The 5,497-nt window shown below is 41.8% G+C and overlaps 1 long non-coding RNA gene across 1 annotated transcript; it reads left to right on the forward strand.

Moving 5' to 3' along the window:
• Positions 1-2,042: 2,042 nt before the first annotated feature.
• LOC119864672 lies at positions 2,043-4,668 on the forward strand. The gene is made up of 2 exons (XR_005368371.1): positions 2,043-2,295; positions 4,066-4,668. It is a non-coding gene; the product is annotated as an uncharacterized LOC119864672 (long non-coding RNA).
• The last annotated feature ends 829 nt before the right edge of the window (positions 4,669-5,497 follow it).

Here is a 5,497-nt window from a genome sequence, read left to right on the forward strand (position 1 = left end):
GGCATCCGGGTTGCTCCTGATGACATCCCTGCTGAGATTTTTCCTTTGATTTCTGAGTGAGCCTCACTCTTGGTTTGACCTGTTTTGTTTCTCATCTAAGGCTTGCCTGAGGTTCATGTTCCCTTTGCTCCTCCACCTCCTCTCCTGGAGTCTGGGGCTGCTCTCCAGGGCCTGGGGTAGAGGAGGGGGTTGAGGGTGTTCCCTCAGCAGGCAGTGAGGTTGCAGAAGGACATCATGTCTCAAAACCCTCTGACTCTTTGACTGGAACATCTCCCCCCCTTTGGTTTCTTTCTAGATGATAAAGTCAGGCTTTCCCCCAAGGATGCAGATTTTATGAGCCAAATAAAGGAAAAGCAAATTCATTTTAAAGGAGACTTGGTTCATATGGATATCCTTCATTCTGGAAGAGAAAATCCCGAATTTATCACCTCAACATGTATTCCTCAACATGTAATCCTTCATGTACTTAGATAATGACAAAGCCAAGAGATATAAGCATCATTGAAAAATATAAAAACGAATCTGTCAACAAGAGACCAAAATTTTAAAGGACTGACCAACATATACCACTGATAAAGTTTTAGGTCTTATTATTCCCCCCCTTTATTAAGTGAAACTTAGATTGCAAAGTGATATGTTCCATGTGATCCTATATTATTAAAAATATGTTCATAAAAAAGAATCTTTCTGAAACCATACAGAGTTTATAGATGGCTTTTGCACATTTATTTCTTCAATAAATCTGTAATTTAGGGAGAACAGATAGTATTATTATTTATATTTTGTACACAGGGGAAGAGGAACGCAAAGCTTATCTGTGAGTACGTATCTAACAAATGGCAGAGCTAGAACACAAGCTCGAGTCTTCTGACTACAGATCTTTCTTGATAGTGTCCCGTTGACGCACAGCTAAAAATCACAAGGTTTCATTTGAACCTCATGTGCCACTGTTTGCATAAATGTGACAAACACGTATTATGAAATAACTCATGTGCCATAAGTGCGTAACACCAATATCGGTCCTTTTCCCACTCACACTTGTTCAACTGCTCTCATACCACCTGCACATTTCACCGTGCCCATCGCCAGTGCCATCTTACATCATTTTGTGCAATAGTTTGATTCATGTGTTTCTCTCTCACTGGACTATAAACCCCCCACCCTTCCCGAGGGGAGAGAGCATACCTGATTTTGCACACACTGAATTCCCAATAGAGTTCTCGACTCATAATAAGTGCTCAGGAAATATTTGTTGAAAGAATAAATGAATGGCAGGTTAAGACAGGGCAGCTAGTGCTTTGATTTGGGGTTCTGTTCTCAACCAGAAATCAGTGGGGCCTATGAGAGACTAAGGTCAAGGGAAAGTATTCATGAAAGTGTTTGCAGGTTGTCCTTGGATCCTGGTGGGAACCAGAGAAGAAAGCAGCATCCTTTCCAGCTCGTGTGAAGGGAAATGTGTGTGGCTTTCCTCCTGGGGAGGCCCCTCCATGGCTCTTTCCTTTCCTTTCCTTCACCTTGGCTGTTGAGCAACGGCCATGGGTAGTAGGAGAGCCCTGGCAGTGTTGGCTCTTTTGGGCCTGGTGGGGTTGCTTGCTGACAGAGGGTGCGGTCCCCATCCTGGATCCCTGAACCAAGTCCTGAGGCCAAGTCGAGGCCAAAGTCAATGCAGCTGCTACCTTGGGCATGGAAAGGGTTTTTAATGGCAATACCTGAGCCTTTGAGGGCATCGCCATCTATTTCTTTTGGCATCACCAGAAGAAAACTCTTCCACTCTAGATATTGCCACGTCCAATGGTCCTTCTCAAAGGTGAAAAGGAGGAAACACTCTGTGCTTTTGGGAGGCTTACAACCAAGGAGTGAGGAAGTACATCATGCTCTGTCTCAGGTCCGCGTTAACTATTCTTGCCACTGAAAACAGTCCAAATGGCTTTTCATAAACTGCAAATGAAAGAATATTATCCAAAAAGTGGCCAGAACACTCATTTATCTAAGTCCAACCCTGGATCTAATATCATGACAAAATGGAAACTCAGGATCAGCCTACCTCAAAGCTTGGTGTTTCCTGAGCAACGCTTACTCAGAGTGAACTGCGTGAGATGCCCTGCCCTGAGCACAGAGTTTATTTGAAGGACTCTCAGAAGCTTGACTGATGTCATTCCTGCTCTCTGGCTCCCATCACAGGGAGGGCACAGGAGAATCACCTTTTGAGCCTGCCAGGCTGAAGGCCGGGCTCCTTTGCGGTACTGCCCCGGAGGGTCAAGTCTACTTTTAAGACTTTTCTCTTTATTATTGGTTGTAAGTAAATTTCCTTCTTGTGTAGGAGGCTCTTTGAGCTTCAGATTGGTGGGTTTATAGTTTTCATCTTGGATAGTGCCTTCCATAACATTTTATGGGAGGTTTCAAGAAAACCCCATAAAATATTAATGGTTATTAATATTTTCTTCTGCAATGTCTAACTGGCTGTTAATCCCATCCAGTCTGTATTCCATCCCAGGCATTTTAGTTTGCACCTGTAGAATTTTGAGTCTCTAAAATTATCTTTTGTGTCTCCACTTAGCGTATCCTGTCTTTCCTCTAGCTTTTGAACATATGGAGTAGGGTCACAATAATTGCTTTCATGTCTTTGTCTGCTAATGCCTTCACCTGTGTCAGTTTTGGTTTTGACTTTTTTTTTCTTCACCCTGGGTCATATTTGCCTGCTTCTTGGTCTGCCTCGTAATTTTAAGAGATGCTGAACATTTTGTATTTTAACTCACCGGGTGCTGCGTGTCTTTACACTCTTATGAACGTTCTTGAACTTTGTTTTGAGATGTAGTTAACGGCAAACGGTTTGAACCTTGCGGGCTTGCTTTTGGGATTTGTTAGGAGGGTGCAGGGCATCGTTTGTTCTAGGGCTCACCTGCTTGATGAATTACTTGGATTCTCAATTTAGTTGACAAGAATGGGCACAACTGCTTCTGTGGGCTCCGAATGCTGTGACCTCAGATTCTTTTGGTGCCTCATTCCTCAGGCTCAGGTCGCTTCCTCAAAGACATCCACTGAGCAGTACTCTTGCCTCCTTGAGGGGATCTTCTACATCTCCTCCAACGTCTTTGTGTACCTCTCTCGTCTAGGTCCTCTGCCTTGTGGACACCAGCTTCCTGGGTCTTTCCTGTCTCTCATCTCTGTCTCCTTAACCCTGGGCTCCACTTGGTTTTCCCCTGGCCCTGCTGCAGTCTGGAAACTCTACCAAGGTTGTTGTAGTTGCCCTCTATCTGGGGCAACTTTCAGGCTCACCTTGCTTATGTCTCGTCCCCCAAGGATCACTGTCCTTTGTCATGTGATGCACAAATGTACAATTGAAAACTATTATGTCCTATATCTGTCCAGGTCTTTAATTGTTTCATGTAGGAGAATATAAACCTGATCTTTGTTACTCCATCCTCGCTGCAAGTGGGGGTCTGGCATCATTCGTTTTAAAGAACTCTTTACATATTAGAAGTAGTTAACTTTTTTTTCCCATCCCCTATGTTGGATTTTTTTTTTCCCTTCTCAGTTTTGTTTTGTTTTATTTGATGGTCTTGTGTATAGGAATCCTGTGTTAAATTTTATATAGTCAAATTTAGCAGTATTTCATTGTTTCTGACATTGATGTCGTACTTTAAAGTCTTTCTCCAACCCAGGATTGTAATTTCAGCTGCCCCTTTTTGTCATATACTAAATTCTTTCCTACTCTTGTGCTTTATATTTTGATCTACGTCTCTGTTCTTTTATTCTACAGGAAGCATGGATATACCTTAATAATTGTAGCTGTTTAGTATATAAGAAGGCAAATGATGCGTTAGACATTGCTAGTGGCTCTTCAAAACCCATTCTCACCTTCTTTTATGCATTTAAAGCTCAGTGTTAAGATGAGCGCTGCTGCCAAGTATAGTGACTACATTTCCAAATCTCCCTGGAAGTGTGGCTACGTGATCGGTGTCTGGCCAACGGATTCTAAGTGGAAGTGGTGTCTCCAACCTCTGGGAGGAGTTCTTTAAGGAAAGGAGCTTGTTCTTGTCCTTTTCCTTTCTTTTCCCCATGTAGACACCATTGTTGGAGCTTGAGCACACAGCGTGGATCAGAGGTGGAAGCCAGGTCTGGAAATGGCAGAGCAAGATGATGAGAGGAGCCAGGTTCTCAGAGAGAAGAGGAATGATTCCAGCCCTTTGCCATCACCTCTGGACTACACTTACTTGAGGGAGAAATAGGCTTTTATATTTTTTTAAATTTTGTTTTTGCCACTGTTATTTTGGATTTTTCTATTACTCAGAACTCAACTTAATCCTGACTGACATAAACTACAGAATTATTTTGACAAAAATAAATCCTGTTGAGATTCCAATTGGAAATGACACTGAAGTCATATATTAATTTATGGGGAATTGACTTCTTAGCAATATTGTCTTCCCAACCAGGAACACGCTCGGCGCTTTCACTTATTCGTGCCTTCTTTGATGTTACAATAAGCATTTGAAAAATCCTCAAAGACTGTTTTTATCTTTGTTTTACATATTGTGTGTTTCAAGTATGTGTTACCCTTTGAATTATAAGACAAAAACAACACCAAGGCAATTAAAGTATTACGGAACAATGCAGAAATGTAAACCCAGGGTGAGCCTAAATAAAAGAAAAAAATCTGCTTGTTAAGTTGGACTTTTTTGTTTATTTGAAAATTTCATGAAAACTTCCCCACGGCACATGATTTCCAGAAAGCAAGTTGGTGGCTGTTGAACACTCCAGTGTTGCTCAAAGCAGCCTTTTTTTTTATTTTTTCAAAGCAGCCTTTTTAAGTATAATTGCTTACCAGAATGGCCTAGAGATTCATTTGTACTACTCCATGCTTCTATTTGGGTTTCATTTCTTCATAGGATCCCATCCTTGCTACCTAAGAATGGTGTGTAATTTTTTTTGGCAGTATGGGCAGAATATGGAATGCATAAGGTTTCACTCGATCTCAGGCTTTGCAGCTAAGAAGACAAGACGTCTTGGTATCAGATGAGCTGGATTTAAGACTTAGAGTAAGCTCCTCATAGACATAAGACTGCAGATGGGTTACTTACCGTTTTAGAATCCCTGTTTCCTTATGTATAACTTGGGCAGGACAAAAATACTAGCTTCGGGTTTTTTTTTAAATTTTTTATTATTATTTATGTATGATAGTCACAGAGAGAGAGAGAGGCAGAGACACAGGCAGAGGGAGAAGCAGGCTCCATGCACCGGGAGCCCGATGTGGGATTCGATCCCGGGTCTCCGGGATCGCGCCCTGGGCCAAAGGCAGGCGCTAAACCGCTGCACCACCCAGGGATCCCCTAGCTTTGGGTTCTTTTAGGTGTAAAAATGCTTTATAAATGAGAAAAGTCTTACAATGTTAACAATGGGTTGGCTTTCTCTAATCATAAAATAGCATATTTCTTATTATCATCAGCCATATAAAACATTTTTTTAGAGTACAAAGATCCTTGTTTAAGATAAAAAA

The sequence above is a fragment of the Canis lupus genome, chromosome 13 (assembly GCF_011100685.1).
Source record: "Canis lupus familiaris isolate Mischka breed German Shepherd chromosome 13, alternate assembly UU_Cfam_GSD_1.0, whole genome shotgun sequence".
Lineage (NCBI taxonomy): Eukaryota > Metazoa > Chordata > Mammalia > Carnivora > Canidae > Canis > Canis lupus.